General features: G+C 43.4%; 1 protein-coding gene across 1 annotated transcript in view; it reads right to left on the bottom strand.

Moving 5' to 3' along the window:
* The window catches only part of TMEM179B (transmembrane protein 179B), a 191,230-nt gene that overhangs the window by 74,948 nt on the left and 97,908 nt on the right, over nucleotides 1-18,374 (bottom strand). The gene's annotated exons all lie outside the window — the stretch shown is intronic.

Below are 18,374 nucleotides of genomic sequence, written 5' to 3' on the forward strand. Positions count from 1 at the left end.
AAGACACCCTACTCCACTCTACACCACTCCGCTCTGATACTTTACTCCACGCTATGCCACTCTAACTCCCTCTACGCCACTTTACTCCACTATACTCCACCACTCCACTCTGCTATACAACACTACTCCACTTTATTCCATTCCACCCTATGCCACTCTACAACACACCCCTCTACTGACATTTTACTTCAGTTTTCGCTACTCCATTCCACAACATTCTACTCCACTCTACGCAACTCCCTTTATGCCACTTTACTCCACTCTAAGACACACTACTCCACTATGCTACTCTGCCATGCCTCTCGCCTATGCTCCCCGACACGATACTCCACAACAACCTACTTCAAACTCACTCCATCCCACTTTACTCTACTACTCTACTCTTCGCCACTCCATTCCACTCTACTCCCTCCACAACACTCTATGCCACTACACTCTAAGACACTCCACACCACTCCGACTCTACGACACTCTTGCCACTCAACTTTAGAACACTACTCCAGTCAACACTATACTCGCTCCACTGTAGAACATTCTACTTCACTCTCTGCCACTCCACTAAGTCACACTAAGCCACTCTGTATTATGACACGCTTTGCAACTCCACTGTACGAAACTCTACAACATTACACCCCTTCACTCTACGCCCTTCCCCTCTAAGCCACACCATTCCACTCTAAGCCACGCCCTCCACTACTCCCTCCATTCTACTTTACTCCCCACCATGCCACTCCACTAACTTTTAGCCATGCTGAACAGCCACCACGCTGGTGTACAACATGGCTAAAACACATTGGCAAAGCCAATAGCTCTTGCATAGGCGAGACTGATCAGCTTTACTAATGCTGGTTTACCCAGACCTCCAGTCTTACATTAAAGACTGGTCCCCCAGTAATAATATTGTAGATATGGTTCCAATTAGGATGCAGAGAATGGATACCTCACTTATGGAGGTGAAATTAACCCTTGGGATGACAGTCTCTCAGAGGCTGTGGGTGTATCAGTTAAAAAGGCAATCTCTGATGCTACTGCGCCTCTTGAGAAGAAGCTACTGCAACTGGCTACTAGTTACTGCAAACCTCTCCACCTGTTGGGGTTAAAGTCTAGAGCAGTGTTTCCCAAACTGTGGGTCATGACCCACTGGTGGGTTGCCAGCCAGCTTATAGTAGGCTGCAAAAGAACAATAAATAAAGATGCCTTTTGTATTATATCTTGTCACATATGTTGTGCTAAATAAATATGCCTTTTTTATTATATCTTGTCACATATGTTGTGCTTCAAACACAGAGATCAAATGTCAGGCTATGTTTTCTGACAAATTGTTGCTTATTAACTCAACATTGGGATTGGTGTTTGCTTTTCTCTTTCTGACTGTAAAGTGATACGAGTTTTTAAAGTGAACTATGTGATATCTTCCTGGGCTACAGGAAGCGTGAAAGGAAAGGCTGTCGTTTTTTTGTAACTCAACAAAATTTAAATAGATTAACTGTACACATATTTCAGAATATACCACCAGTTAGAAATGCAACAAGCATTGGAAATGCAGTAGGTCTCGCAATAGAAAAGTTTGAGTTTTTGGTGTTGAAAATGTTTGTTTATTTTTTGCTAAAATTAAAAGTATTATTTAATATATTAGAAATGGCAATAGTTCCCCCCTGTCTTACATGTATTGACCTGACAAATTAAAATGTTTTAACATGAACAGAAGTGAAAACATTTATCATATTTTTCTGACATTTTTAATAACGTTTGAAACATTGGTAGTAAATATTTGAACAAGTTGTTGTTGAATTGTTGGACATTATGATGCTGTTGTTGCTCTGAGTGATGTTGTTTTGGCTAAAAGTGATGCTGTGGCGTTTGAATGATGCTGTTGTTGCGCATAGTGATGTGTGGTGCCCCTGAGTGATGCTGTGGTGGTGCTGAGTGATGCTATGTTGTTGCACTAGTTAGAGTGAGTGCGATAGATAGATAGAGGGAGGGAGATAGAGGTTGGACGGTAGAGGGAGAGCGTTATAGGGAGGGTAATAGGGAGGGCGATAGAGTGAGGGAGGGTGATAGAGTGATGGAGGGTGATAGAGTGATGTTGGGCGACAGTGTTTGAGGGCGATAGAGTGAGACAGGGCGATATAGTGAGGGAGGGTGATTGAGTGATGGAAGGGCGATAGAGTGTTTGATGATGGTAGAGTGATGGAGGGTGGTAAGGTGATGAAGGTCGATTGAGTGAGGGAGGGCGATAGAGTGAGGGAGGGCGATAGAGTGAGGGAGGGCGATAGAGTGAGGGAGGGCGATAGAGTGAGGGAGGGCGATAGAGCGAGGGAGGGCGATAGAGCGAGGGAGGGCGATAGAGCGAGGGAGGGCGATAGAGCGAGGGAGGGCGATAGAGCGAGGGAGGGCGATAGAGCGAGGGAGGGCGATAGAGCGAGGGAGGGCGATAGAGCGAGGGAGGGCGATAGAGCGAGGGAGGGCGATAGAGCGAGGGAGGGCGATAGAGCGAGGGAGGGCGATAGAGCGAGGGAGGGCGATAGAGCGAGGGAGGGCGATAGAGCGAGGGAGGGCGATAGAGCGAGGGAGGGCGATAGAGCGAGGGAGGGCGATAGAGCGAGGGAGGGCGATAGAGCGAGGGAGGGCGATAGAGCGAGGGAGGGCGATAGAGTGAGTCAGTGAGATAGAGTGATTGATGTTCGTAGAGTGAGTGAGAGTTAATGTAATGTAAATGTATTGGCATTTATATAGCGCACTACTTACCCGTAGGGTCCCAAGGCGCTTCGACCGCTGCGAAAACCCTTCCTGGCTTCCCTGAGAGATGGTCCCTTAATGGGTATCTCCAGGGTGAGACCAGGCATCCCCGACGGTCTGGTGGGGCTGTTAGTGAAGATGAGGCAAGCTAATGCCCAGAGTTGCCGAGTGTGATCGCTGATCAGAGTGGGCACCGAGGCGAGAGAATTATCGAGTCCGCTGACCCTGGTCCAGAAACCTGCCGCGCCGGGAATCGAACCCTGGTCCCGGGCCGTCCTCTGCTCTCGGGTCTGCCGCCTCTAACCAGTGAGCCACACTACTTCACTGTTGTAGAGTGAGAGAGGGCGGTACAGTGAGTGATTGCGGTAGAGTCAGTGAGGGCATTAGAGTGAGTGTGCTAGAATGACGGGGATAGAGTGAGTGTTGTAAAGTGAGGGTTGTTGAGTGTGGGTGGTTGAGTGAGGGCGGTCGAGTGTTAGGGTGAGGCTGGTAGAGTGGTTGATTGAATGCAGTAGAGTGAGGGCGTTAGAGTGAGGGCGGTAGAGTGGAAGAGTGAGGGGGATAGAGTGATGGTGGTAGATTGGTAGAGTGAGGGTGGTAGAGTGAGGGTGGCAGAGTGGTAGAGTGTGTGAGGTAGAGTGTTAGAGTGAGGATGGTAGAGTCAAGGCCGTGAGGGTGGTAGAGTGAGTGTGTTAGAGTGGTAGAGTGCTGAATGATGTTGTGTTGGTGCTGAGTGTTGCGCTAAGTAATGCTGGTGTGTTGCAGAGTGATGCTGGGCTGGTGCCGAGTGTTGCTGTGGTGTTGTACAGTGATGTTGTTGTGTTGTTTAATGATGCATGTCTTTTGCTGAGTGTTGCTGTGGTGTAACTGAGTGTTGCTGTCGTTATGCGGACGTATGTTTTTTTGATGGTGAGTAATGCTGCATTAGTTGTGAATGGTGCTGTGCTGTTGCCGACATGTTGATGTGGTGGTGCTGAGTGTTGTTTGAGTGTTGCAGAGTTGAGTTGGTGCGTTGCTGTGATGGTGTGTATTAATGCTGGTGTGTATATGTTTGTTATTTAGTGTATTATATGTTGTGGCGTTATGCTTTGTGTGTGATGTTTTATTGTAATTGTCAGATGTGATGTGTGAGTGTTCGTGTGTTGCATGTATTTTTTTATTGTAACATGTGTGTGTATGTATATATTTTTTAAGTGTGTTTTGTGTGTTAATGTTTTGTGCTGTAACGTTGTTTATAAAAAAAGATTTTTTTTTTAAATGGCGGACGCTATGCGTTTCCTTTAAGTGATTTACGTTTAGTGTTTAGCGTTCTAGTCTTTTAGTGTAGTGTGAATGTTTTTGAGGTATGACGTAATCTTTAGCCAATCGCAGCGCTACGTTTGGTGACGTAGCGTTGCGTTTGACGTGCGTCAATTGGGAATTTCCCAGATCTTCGGGAACTTTCGTGGGGGAAAGGCGTGTTGTTGTTCAGGTCTATTTCCTGCGTCGTTTGACAGGTAAGTTTATATTTTAATAGTACTTAATGTATTATTTGAATGTATTATTGATTATGTAGAGATTTATTTTCATTTTGATGACTTTTTAATAGTAATCTTCGACATTTGTGTATCGCTAATTTTTTTGCGTTATCGTATGTACTTAGTATATAGTTAAATATGTATTGAACTTTCTAAATTGTGAATGTGCAATGTTTTAATGTACTTTTATGTAATGTATAGCAATGTATTGATTGAAAGTTATTGTTATTGTGTAAATCTTATACATTTATCGAATTTGCGTACTTTTTTCGTGTTTGTAAATAGTATTTTCCTTTGTTTATGAGCTGTTATGTATTAATAATTTAATGTATTAAAGTATTGGCATGCTTATATTGAATCGGTATGTATTTAGTAGGTGTTGGGTTATTATTTCAGGTATCGTATGTACAGTATTGGTCTTGAATTTTTAATAACATGAGTGTTTTACCTCCGTTCGTTTTTCCAAGGGTTTTTTTTGGGGTAACTGATTATTTTCTTTGGCGTATGTACAGGTTTGGCCTTTTAATTAGAATTCTATGAGTCGTTTATTGGTTAGTAAGTTATTATTGTGTGGCTTTTATTTTTGGCATGTTATTTGGTCCATCATTACCTGAATACATTGTTTTGTTTATCAGTTAGTTTTTTTTGGCGTAATCGTACTTTTCTAGTGCTTGTAATTTGACCCTTCTTTTGTTTTTCTTGGTAATGTTGGTGATATTACATAATTGCGATTTGTTTTATTTTAGTTAAAATTTAATTTGTATTCTCCTCTACTGTTTGAAATGCAATTGTTTCTGGAAATATTGTTTTTCTTGCTGAGAGATGGTGTAGTGTTGCTTAGTGTTGCTGTGTGAGTTTCGATTTTTAATGTGGTGGTGTGTAGTAATAATGTGGCGTTGCATAATTATTTTTGTTGTGATAATTGGTGTTTCTGAGTGATGTTGTGGTGGTGCTAAATGTTGCAGTGTTGGCTATGAGTGATGTTGGAGTGGTGCGTAGTGATGTTGGTGTGTTTTTGCCTGATGCTTTGGTGGTGCGGAGTGGTGCTGTGTTGGTGTAGAGTGGTTGTAAGTGATGGTGATGCTGCTCTCAGTAATGATGGTGTGGACCACAGTGATGCTGGTGTTGGGTGTAGTGATTATGATGTTGCGATGAGTGATGCTGTGTTGGGTTTGAGTGTTGCTGGTGTGTTGGCTAGTATTTACCTTGTTGTGCTTACTTATGCTGTGTTGTTTTTGAGTAATGCTGTGGTGTTGCGTGGTGGTGCAGAGTGCTGGTGTGGTGTTGTTTTTTTTTTTTTGGTGGTGGTGAGTGGTGCAGAATGTGTATATTTTGATGAGTGATGCTCTGTTCTTGGTGCGTGTAGCTGTTGTGATGTTTATTAGTGGTGTGCTACACATATGTTGAGAGGTAACGTATACTATGCTGATGTAAGTTTCAAATGCAGTACATAAATTAACAATAGATGGCAGGAGTGATTATTTTCCAAGACAGATGGCGTCGTGTTAAAAATGGTAATATTGTGTTTTCCTACAATGTACAGGTTAGAGTGTGTATTGGATGAAAAACCAAATAAAAGCATTCTGAACCCTACGCCATCTGTCTTTGCGATTTATCACTTTTGTCACCTTTAGGTAATTTATGTACAGTATTTGAACCTTAAATATGCATTGCACACGATGCCTCTACACATATGTGTGTGTATGTTTTTAGTAATTTTTTTTATTGAAGTGTATGATGTTATTGTTTTATTGTTTTAATCCGCGTATGTATTATTTGGGTTATAAACATTGCGGACGCTATGTTTTCCTTTAACGTTTGTGACGTTTTTTGTGGTTAGCGTTCTAGTTTTTTCTTAACTTCCAATCTGTTTAGGGCGTGACGTAATTTCTATCAATCAATCAATCAATCATGACATTTGTATAGCGCACTACTCACCCGGGAGGGTCTCAAGGCGCTAGGGGGATGGGTACGTTACTGCTCGAAAAGCCAGGTCTTGAGTTGCTTCCTGAAGGAGAGGTGGTCCTGGTTTAGCCGGAGGTGGATGGCTAGGGAGTTCCATGTCTTGGCTGCCAGGTAGGAGAAGGATCTTCCTCCGGCGGTGGCTCTGCGGGTGCGTGGGACGGCGGCGAGGGCGAGGCTGGTCGACCGTAGCTGGCGGGTGGGCGTGTAGAAGGTCAGGCGGTTGGTGAGGTACTTGGAGCCCAAGTCGTAGAGAGCCTTGTGTGCGTGGGTGAGGAGTCTGAACGTGATGCTCTTGCTGACGGGGAACCAGTGCAGGTCTCTCAGGTGTCCGGAGATGTGGCTGTGGCGGGGGATGTTCAGGACGAGTCGTGCGGAGGCGTTCTGGATGCATTGGAGTCTTTTCTGAAGTTTGGCTGTGGTTCCGGCGTAGAGGGTGTTACCGTAGTCCAGTCGGCTGGTGACGAGTGCCTGGGTGATCGTCTTCCTGGTTTCGGTGGGAATCCATCGGAAGATCTTTCGGAGCATGCGCAGGGTGTTTCAGCACGATGATGAGACGGCGTTGACTTGTCTGGTCATCGAGAGGGAGGAGTCCAGGATGAAGCCCAGGTTACGTGCGTGGTCCGTTGGGTTGGGAGTGGTGCCCAGGGCAGGGGGCCACCAGAAGTCGTCCCAGGCGGAGGGCGATGATCCCAGGATGAGGACTTCCGTCTTGTCCGAGTTCAGTTTCAGGCGGCTGTTCTTCATCCACTCGGCGACGTCTTTCATCCCTTCGTGTAGGCTGGTTCTGGCGGTGGCTGGGTCGTTGGTGAGGGAGAGGATCAGTTGGGTGTCGTCGGCGTAGGAGATGATGTTGAGGTTGTGTTGGCGTGCGATGGCTGCGAGGGGGCTCATGTAGACGTTGAAGAGGGTGGGGCTGAGCGAAGATCCCTGTGGTACGCCGCAGATGACTTTGGTGGCCTCGGATCTGAACGGTTCGAGCCAATCGCAGCGCTACGTTACTTATTGATAAAATCTCTATATTTTTGTTTTGTATTCCTTGTGTACTTAGTGCATTGATGTTTATTTTTTCTGGTTAATAAATGTGCAATGTATAAATTAAAACCTTTCTGAATATTTTGCAATGTTTTTTAGTATTGATTGGGATGTACCTCTGATCAATGGTGTCACTCTTTGATTTTGCTTATGTACTTATTGTTTTTGAATTGCACCTTTGCTAAATATTTTGTGCCATCTATTAAAGCGTTTTTGATGAAATATATTGTAATGTACTTTTCGAATGTAATGTACTTTCTAGATTTGATGTATCAAAGTAGCTTTGCATTAATATATTGCAATGTATTTATTCTATGTGATGTTTTCCCTACATGTCTTCATAGTTTTGTCATTACTGTGAATGAAAAAGTGTTTATTTAACTGCATTTATTTATTCACAGTGTCTTTCTTAAGTTGTTATTTTTGAATGTTTTTATAATATTTTATTTCCAGCAACAGTATATTTTTTCTAGTTATTAGATGTTGGTATTTGTTATTGCAGTGGTGTTGCAGAGTTATTTTTTTGTATGATTTTTCTGAGAGTGCAGCACAACAGCACAACTTAGCATTACTCACCAACACATCCAGCATCACTCACCGCCACCAGAGCAATATCATTAACACACCAGCATCACGCACTACCACCATAGGATCACCTAGCATAACCACAGCATCAATCAGCACCACAACAGGAACACTTAGCACCACAACAGCATCACTTAACACCGCTATAGCATCATTTAGCACCATAACAGCATTACTCAGCAGCACAACTTTGCATTCTTTTGTTGTACATAGTTTTGTGGTGGTGCTGATTGACGTTGTTGTGCTGTTTGTTACTGTGATTGTCCAAAGTTGTGTTGTGTTGGTGTATAGTAGTAATGTGTTGGTGCTGAGTGATAATGTGATGGTGCTGAGTAATGTTGTTCTTGTGTGTGGTGGTGCTTAGTGATGCTGGAGTTGTGTTGAGTGATGCTGGTGTGTCGATAAGTGTTGGTGTGGTAGTGCCGTGGTGTTACTGAGTGGTGTTGTATTGGTGCAGAGTGTTGTTTGCGGTGTTGCAGAGTGATGTGTTGTTGTTGAGTGATACTGGAATGGTGCAGAGTGATGGTGAGTTGTTGCTTAGTGATAATGTGGTGTTGTTTAGTGATAATGTTGTGCTGAGGAGTGTTGCTGTGTTGGTGCTGAGTGTTGCTGTTGTGGTGCTGAGTGGTGCTATGGTGATGCTGAGTGATGCTGTGCTGTTGTACCCTGGTACTGTTGTGGTGTTCTTAGCCCCACACCAGCACCAGTGCAACACCAGCATCACTCAGCGCAACACTAGCATTACTCAGCAACATATCTAGCATCACTCACCGCCACCAGAGCAACACTCATCAACACACTAGCATCACTCACTAAAACCATAGGATCACTTAGCATCACCACAGCATTACAACAGGAACACTTTGCACCACAACACCATCACTGAACATCACTACAGCATCATTTAGCATCAAGAGCAGCATCACTCAGCAGCACAACAGCAACATTTAGCATTGTTTTGTTGCACATACTTTTGTAGTGGTGCTGTTTGAAGCTGTTGTGCTGTTTGTTACTGTTATTGTTCATAGTTTTGTTGTGTTGGTGCATAGTGTAAATATGTTATGTTATGTTATACTGCATTTCTAAAGCGCACAGCTACTCAGAGTATCCAGGCGCTGCTACCCTTAACCTCCACCCACCAGCTGAGCAGGAAGAGCCTCTAAGAGAATGGGCTTAGAACAATAGTGTTTTTAAGTTCTTTTTGAAGACAGCCGGATCAGAAATCCTCCTGAGAGCAAGTGGAAGCTCATTCCAGGCTAGGCCAGCCTTACGGGTGAAAGAGCAGCCACCTAACCTCTGGCGTGAAAAGCGCGGGTTCTGGATAAGGAGTTGGTTCGAGGACCGCAAACCGGGATATAGAAAGCAAAGCGCTTCTGCAGATAGAGTGGGCCCAATCCATACAAGGCCCGTTGGACAATGGCCAGCATTTTAAATTTCAAACGGGCCTCAACTGGGAGCCAATGAAGGTGGCGGAGATGGACCCGCACGCTCTGCCTGGAAGATAGACCCAGTAGGAGTCGAGCAGCCGCATTTTGGACTACCTGTAATTTTTTTATCAGATAGCCTGAACATCCCACTAAGAGCGCGTTGGAGTATTCCAGCCGAGAAAGGATCAATGCCCGGACTACTGTTTCTTTGGCCTCCACAGGCAGAAGGGGGAGGAATTTACGCAGCATCACCACAGCATCATGCAGCAGGACAACAGGAACACTTAGCACCACAACACCATCACTGAACATCACTACCGCATCATTTAGCAGCAGAGCAGCATCACTCAGCAGCACAACAGCACAACTTAGCATTGTTTTGTTGCACATACTTTTGTAGTGGTGCTGTTTGACGCTGTTGTGCTGTTTGTTACTGTGATAGTTGAATTTTATATTGTGTTGGTGCATAGTGTTAATGTGTTGGTGCCGAGTGATAATGTGGTGGTGCAGAGTAATGTTGTTGTGGTGTGCGGTGGTGCTTGTTGATGCTGGTGTTGTGTTGAGTGATGCTGGTGTGTCGATAATTGTTGGTGTGGTAGTGCTGTGGTGGTACTGAGTGGTGTTGTATTGGTGCAGAGTGTTGTTGCAGAGTGATGTTGTGGTGTTGAGTGATACTGGAATGGTTCAGAGTGATGGTGTGTCGGTGCTTAGTGATAATGTGGTGTTGTTTAGTGATAATGCTGTGGTGATGCAATGGATAGTGAGCTGAAAAGAGCGTGCCCTAAGTGGAGAGCCAATGGGAGAGAGGCTGTGGAATGAGTGTGGTGGCTGTAGGAAGCATGATGGCGTGCTGGAGAGCAAGGGGGGGTGATCAGCTCGAGGCGCCCAAGTCAGCTGAAAAGAGCGCGGACTAAGTGGAGAGCCAATGGGAGAGAGGCTGTGGACTGAGTGTGGTGGCTGTGGAATGCGTGATAGAGTGCTGGAGAGCAAGGGGGTGTGATCAGCTTGAGGCGCGAGATAGAGAGGGAGAGGGTGGGAGGACTTAAAGTGACGAGCCAATGAAAGAACGTTAAAAAAGTGCACGGGGTGTGATCAAAGTGAAGCGCGAGCTGGAGAGGGTGGGAGGACTTAAAGTGACGAGCCAATGAAACAGCTTAAAAAAAATGCATGTGGCGGGAATGCGCGTACTTGTTCACGTGCACTGCATCAAATCGCCAGTTTGGTTAAACTCTGGATAAGCCCCTATATCTCTCGTCAGCTCGAATGTGCAAGCGCATCGGCAGGCGAGACCTAAAAATGAAGCACATTGTTTTGTAATTCTCAACTGTGATAGAAAGAAAGATTGCATAGGATCACAACACAGCAAGACACTTTTCCTTGGTGGTGTGCTTTTGATAAATATTCACTGTAACCCAACCCGATTTACAACAAATGATCATTTGTGCGCTATATAGTTTCATCAGTAAAACTGTATGTCTGTGCACATTTAGAGTCCATTCCAATGATAAATGTGCCGTCTCTAAATTACAGTGCCCTTCATTGTAATACTGTAGTGATATAGTTGCAACATTGTGCTCTCAAAACATCACCTGCTACATTCTACACCCGTACCACTCTCCTGCTGAAATAATTTGCTACATTTTGTGTGACACTGATGTCAGCACCACCACTCTGAAAACTGTTCCAGCACCATTGGGGCAAAGGTGCTAAACTTTATCCCTAAGTCCACTTTAAAAAAAAAGCCCTTGCAAGTATTAAACAAACCATTGCAAGTATTCCCAAGTAAGACTCCAGGAGAAACTTCCAGTATTTTTTTGTGTTTTGTTTTACTTTCACAAGCAATTTCAACAAAGAATGAAGTGATCATACACAATCATCCCACTTGTGTAGGACTTTCGCACATAAATTGAGAAATATGGATCTGGCCTAGGGGCTAGAGTAGCACATGTTGCATCTGGGGAACCCGGTTCAAGTCCAGGCATCGCCTCTAAGCAAATAACTGAGTCTCCTGTGCTTAAAATAAAATTACTCTGACGGAATGTAAAGGTATCTGGGGCTCATATAAAGCACTCCAATACCCTTGGGCAGTGTTTCTGCTATACAAAAATGCATATATATTTATATCTCCTTACCTAATACTTTTTTCAGGTTCACTAAAATCACTGGTATCACCACCAAGATTCTTCAGAATTCTTGTGATTTTAGTAAGCAGATGCCACAGGCCAGCACTACCTCCAAAGCAGTACACCATCTGCCACTTTCATGGGCAGCGCAATATTTTGGCCACAATCTGAAAAATCATATCTAATTGCATGGTCAAGGTTGTGTTTACAAACAATTGCTGATAGAGTTGAATGCACACAATTAACACCTTAGCTGCTTGTAAACATTTCTCCCCAGTGCTGCGCTGTCCATTAGAACTAGTGCTGAATGGACGTTCAATGGTCGTGCGCAGCACTGGGGAGGTAGCGCTGCTGACGACCATTGGCCGTCAGCAGCACTTAAGGGGTTAAATAGAGTAGGTTATTTTTTTTTTTTTAACGACAGCCTTTCTGGTCAGCCTCCTCTCTGTTGTCTGGGCCTCTAGGGATACTGAGGCCCAGGGTTGCTTCAGCAACGCTATCATACCAGCTCAGTACTCCCATGGTGGGGGTGATGGAAACTCGATTTTAACTATGAAATGCCCGACAAGGATAACTTTCACAGGAACTCAAATGGGGCCTTAAAAAGGACGCAAGCCTGGGTGACCAGCCCCAGACCCATAAAAACCCAGGTGTAACTCAGATGAGACAGTAGGAGCTAAGACACCTTCAGACGTGCTGGACCTTGAAGATATATTTCATCCCCAATCCTGCTAATGGACTCCCACTGATGATCAAGGGGGATTGAGAGGATATGGCAAATGCTCTAACAAAAACATTGGAAGTTTTTCTGGTACGCCTACCCTGTGTTTCCTTTGAGTAAGAGACAGCTGGAAGAATTTCCTCACAACTGGCAAACCCGAACGTCAGATGAATGGGTGCTGCACACAATAAAAGGATTCCACATAGAAATGTATGGGTCTCCAAGACAGCACCCCCAACACCAAATTCTGTTTTTTTCAGAAAGGATTAGAAACGGTATATCATGAAGTGGCAGATTTGGAGGAGAGGCAGCCATAGTCAGAACTTCTTTGCACACCTGAGCAACAGTAATACTCTGATTTTATGTGTACTGTTGTTGTAGAGATGGCACAAGGAAAGACTTCAGAACGAGGAGAATCATCCTCAACTCAAGCATATTGATGTGGTCCACCTTCTCAGTTGGAAACCGAGAAGGAAACCATCTACCCAGAGACAATAAATAACCTATGTTGGCTTCCTAGCATTCCAGATACATCTCTGACAAAAGAGACAAGAGCGACAACTTTGTTGAAAACTACTCCTTATAGCATGTTCATTCTCTTGTACCACATCTGAGAATGAGTGGCAGAGTTTTTCAGAGTTATTCTCTCTTCTGAGGCCGATGTCTTCTAACACCACTGTTCCCAATAAGCCACGCGGCCGCGCACTTCACTACACCCGAGCGCGCAGGGCCATGTGTGGAGCGCGCACAGAGGGCACATCCCACAAGAGTATTCGCGCCGCCGCCGCTTTTAAAAGGCGCGCGGCGCGAAAAACTGTCATTTCCAAATTGAGGAAGTAAGTGTTTTGATGTGCCCATTTGCATGTGCTTTTTCTATTGCCCTGAAGCGCACGCACCGTTTGATGTAATGTTTTATTAGTACTGCGAGGCTGCAGGGGAGATTGTCTGCCTTTATTTAGGTATCCATGTTAATTGCAGCCCCTTCACGAGCGACGATTAACATGGATATTTAAACAAAAGCACTTAATCTACCCCGCAGCCTCGCTTTACTATCAGAACAATACAGCAAGTTTCAAAACACAGCGTGTGTTTTTTAGGCTAATCTGCCTTGTTCGCAGACTTGCTGTATTGGTTTGGTAGTAAAGCGAGGCTGCGTGCAGATTGAGTGCTTGTATTTAAATATCCATGTTAAGCGCAGCTTGTGAAAGGGCTGCGATTAACATGGATATTTAAAAACAAGCATATATCTCCCCGCAGCCTCACTTTTTTTTGTGAAATATTAAGTAAAGAGCACTTTTTTTCAGTCTGCTGCATCTGTGTGTGGGGCATCTAATTTTTGGTGGTGAGGGCAGCCTTATTATTTGTTGGCAAAAAAATATTGATTGCCTGTCCATCAACATTTCTGGTACAGCGATATTTCTACAGAAAGCCACAAGCAGCCCCAGTACACTTTTAATATAGTGGGCCCCAACCTGGCCATGCCATGTCTGGTTCTTGGAGTAACAGATCCACTTGCTCAAGAGAGACCATCTGTCCCTGCAAGAGGTAATTTCTCCACCACTTTTATCACTCATCTTAAGCACTTCGTTCTCTTCCAGAACATATTTCATCTTTAACAATGGCGGCGACCCCTTTCTTTTCTTATGCACAGCTCGCCAAACGCTTTAAAAAAAAAGAAAAATCATATGTCTTTTTAAGCAGTGTGGCGGTAACTGTAATAATGCCCTCTTGTCGTTGGTAGGAGGGCAGCTAAGGTTTGCATTTCCTAGAGATAAACCTATGATTTATGAGGCCTCTGAAATGGGCTGGAAGGCCATTTAATGGTGGTTTCTATCCCATGCTGGAAGCTTCCCCATGTGGAGGCCCCATGTGTGTGTGGAGATGAAAAGGAGTTCTACAATCTTCACAACCCTTCGTGAGAGCCACTCCAATGTGGGGTACATATGGACTGCGTGGAATTTGCTTTGTGCCCACATGTTTAAGGGCCGTGCAACAACAACAACTTGTGTTGCCTCCTGAGTGAATGTTTCTTATACCTACATGTTTGATGCCTAGGGAATAAAACACCTCCACATGGCTGAACATTGTTAAAGCAATCCCTAAAACTCAATTTTAACCAATAACATGAAGGCAATATTTTATTGCAATTGATAAATGTTAAGGCCATTGTGTTCCCTGGCCTAAGCCTTTCGTGATGTTTGAAAAGTGAGGAACATTTGGGAAACAAGTAAACATCGCAAACAAACATAAGGGTTTCAAATGCAGCTATAAAAAGCCTTTAAGTTTCTTCACAAAGAAATGAAGCAGAATACGAACTGTGTAACAGCACATTGCAGTAAGCATAGGCATGCTAGACATGCTGATATTTACAAAAGTTTAATACGCTGCTGATTTTTACCCCAAAACTAAAAGCTTAAATAAAAGATCATTCTCTTGCTAGTGTTAAGTGTTGTGAAAGCTAATGTGCGTCTGCAGCATAAACCTTTAGTAATGTTTGAAAAGTAAGGAAAGCTTAGGAACGAAGAAAACTTCCCCAAGAAAATGCAGAAGTATTTCAAATGCTGCTACAGAAAACCTCTAAGTGCATTTCCAAGGCATTATAAAGGCTAATACGAAGTAACAGCACCTTGCAGTAAGCATAGGCCTGCTAGACATGTTTTGTGCGCTCATGCAGGGTGCAGGTCACATGTGTTCCAGCTCCTATAATATAGACACATTTTGCAATAAAAAAAATGCTCAAAAACACAAGCACCGCAAACAGCAGCTGCTGGTGCTCTGATAATTTGTGGTGCTCACACTAACTTTTTGCCACGTATGCTTAGTAATTACACAAAGTGGCATGATAATGATTTGTATGGATCACCGACCATTAGTAACCTGTCATCTGTGATAGTGTAGTTTTGGTGTTGGACTTGGCCTTCTCTGCAGGGTCACTTCCAAACTTTTTGCCTTCACCCCTCCTGTTTTCTAAACCCATTTTTGTTGGCTTTTAGGACTCCGTGCACTTTAGCACTTCTTACCAGCGCTAAAGTGCTTGTTCTCTCACCCAAGACATGGCACAATTGGCTTACACGGATTAGCATATTTAATTTACTTATAAGTCCCTCGTAAATTGGTATACTATATACCCAGGGCTGGTAAATTAAATGCTACTAGTGGGCCTGCAGCACGTATTGTGCCACCCACTTAAAGAGCCCCTCAAAATATATATGCCATAACAGCTACTGTAGCCTATATGCAGTGTGTAAGTGCCGATTGGACTTGGCAATATAAATCCCTTACCACAAATAAAGCCCATAGGTCTGAATGATGCCATGGATTTCACACACACAAATAGTACACTATGTGTAAATTATAACCATAAGTGCATACAGTCAGCTATTCTTGCCTAATATCGAGACCCAAGCCCAATAGTGTTTCCAGCTTTAATAATGCTTGTGCATGAATGGAGACATAGCTATGATTTTTTTATGTTACCTGGGATTGTGTTGTGTCTTTGTTCTCCTAAGGATTTGAATTACAACCACTGCAGACCACCATAATGTAGACAATCATCTTCGTTCTGGTCAATGACAAAATGCTATGATTGCTTGACCTTCATCGTCATCTTTCCCAAGGGATACAATGCACAACTTTGCCAGATCATGATGTGATGTTTGGCTTGATTTCACATCCCCTAGTGGTAATGTGGCTGCACTCCTTATGAGTGAAAATACTATTAGTTCAGTCTCCGTCAGGCCCCAGTGCAATGTATGTTTTGAACTTTTATAGTGTAAACTTACCCATGGCACAACAAGAGCTTATTAAGTGTACACTATGTGTAGTCGCAAATGTTTTACTAGGGGCCAAAATGAATCGTCTGGTGTGACCGAGGGCAGCATTGAGGCCAGCCGGGTGGTGATAGGAGGGGTGAGTGTAAGGTGGGCATCCAGGAAATGAGGCATGTACATGGTATGGGCAGTGAGTTATGGAGTTATTTTGAGAGTTTCAATCTATGCTGCCCTCTAATCCAAGCTCCTAGTTTCTAGAGGAGTCACAAATTTGATAGTACTGTATTATGCTCTATCTGAATCGTGACCCCTCTCCTGCACCCTGGGGTAAGCCTTCTCTGCTTGATTTTGCTCCTTTTGGCGAGTCAAGTGTACAAAGGAAGTAACCTGATTATTGAACTGAACTGAAATAGTATCATAGGCCTCACAATCTCCTTATGCCTTTAGCCACTTACCTGTAAGCCATAGGAGTGGTAGAAACAGGCTCAGTTAAGGTAGTGAGTGCAAAGACCCCCAAACAAGGTGTTCAATTCACGGAGGTTGGCTGACACAAACACCCAACCTCCTCCACAAAATTTGGGACAATGCGATTAGCCATAGTGCTAGGAGATTTGACGTTTAATTCTGGCTTTACCACTTTTCCAAAATATGCTGAGTGTGAACTCTATTAAAAGTCTGGGAAGGTTCCACAGCACAGTGGCATTTGCTTGGTGAGAGTAGTCCCGGATCTCACCATGGAACCACTCACACCCCCGTTGTCTAATGAGCAAAATGGGAACTATGAAAACAAATGGCATGTTATTGTTCATTAATCGCAGCCTACCCTTGTGACAAATTTTGCGCTCTTAGGTAATCACTTTCTCAACATATTTTCCTACCCATTTCTTTTACAGAAATATGAAAACTAAATTACACTAAACATTGGTAGTAATTATTTGATAAGAAAACAAGACCATAACCCAACAATAATTTGATTTTACCCATGGGTAGAGAACACTGAGTCACATAGACCACTCACTAAAACGTGGGGTTGTGAAAACATTATGAATCTAGAAACAAGAAGTCATGCACTGTGGTGGTATTATGCCTGGTTCACCAAATTGTTTAATGCTAGTCAAACCATATCCTTCCTGTTACATCTGGCACCTTTGGTGTGGTTTTCCCCAAATGTTTTACCTTCATTCCTCCTGTTTCGCTGAATTAGTTTTTGTTGGCTCTAGAACTCTGTAAACTTTCCACTGCTAAAGTGCTTGTAAGGATGGTAAAACTGTCTTACACAAATAATGGCATTTTTAATTTAATTGTAAATCCCTAGTAAAGTTACCATATACCCATGGCTGATCAGTTATATGGAAAGAGTGGGCCTGCAGCACTTATTGAGCCACCCAGTTATGTTGCCCTTTAAAATATGGCTCAGCTCCGCCATAGCTGCCTGTATGTGCAGTTTCAAACTGCCAATATAAACATTGTGCCAGGCCAAAACCACCCTCCTTTTTAATGCATATGTCACTCTAAGGTAGACCCTAAACATTCCAGAAGGCAGGAAGTGTTGTATTTAAAAAGGTTGATATATACTTTTATGTTTTACATGCCCAGGTAGTGAAAAGCTTCCAAATCCAATGTTCACTATTTCAAGGCCAACCTCTCCCTTAGTATAACATTGGATTACCTAATTATATTTAATAAGTGATTTATTTTGTTTTGGAGCAGGTAGGAATGCCTTGTTTGGTGTCTGCATAATTGTAATTTGAAATCCTCTTCAATGGTAAATTCATATTTTAGGTCACAACTCTGAAAATGCCAGTTTTAGAAAGTTTACATATCAAAGGGGGTATGGCCCTACACGACAACTAGAAAGGGCCTACTATTAGAAAAACAAAGAGCATCTAGTCATCACATTCATGTTATGCAATTATCACATGGCAAACCAAGAAACAATCATATGGTTTGGAGTATTTATCTGCTCAATTATTCATTATTTTTTAATTGAGCATAGTTATTCACATATGTTCAGAACAGGGGAGACATCACAATTCAAACAGTGAATGTACATTAACACAATTGACAAAAAACAGTTGATGAGAAAACATTACAATGCACATGACCATACATAAACCTTAAAACCAGTCATGGTTTCAAAAAAGAAAGAAACAAAGCTTAAGACCCTTAACATGGCACTGTATGTGTGAAAATGCAACCTCTCACTTTTTTAAGTACACGTTCGGAGTGACATTTGGCACTGCAAACGCGCGTGGTCTGGTTCCTGGCGCACGTAGCCATGGTTGCAGCGCACAGAGACCCTCCACTGCCGCACACGGAGGAAAAAAATTAGAGGGAACATTGTCTAACACCACTCATCTTCCAGGCTTTCTTGTAGTAGCCACATATGCATTTTGACACTGGGAACTAGAAAAATGCATAAAGCCATGCTGACCAGGCGGGATGACACTTGCCTGACTGATCGAGCCATAGTTGCTCTCAGAGAAACAATATTC

The sequence above is a fragment of the Lissotriton vulgaris genome, chromosome 9 (genome assembly GCF_964263255.1).
Source record: "Lissotriton vulgaris chromosome 9, aLisVul1.2, whole genome shotgun sequence".
NCBI lineage: Eukaryota > Metazoa > Chordata > Amphibia > Caudata > Salamandridae > Lissotriton > Lissotriton vulgaris.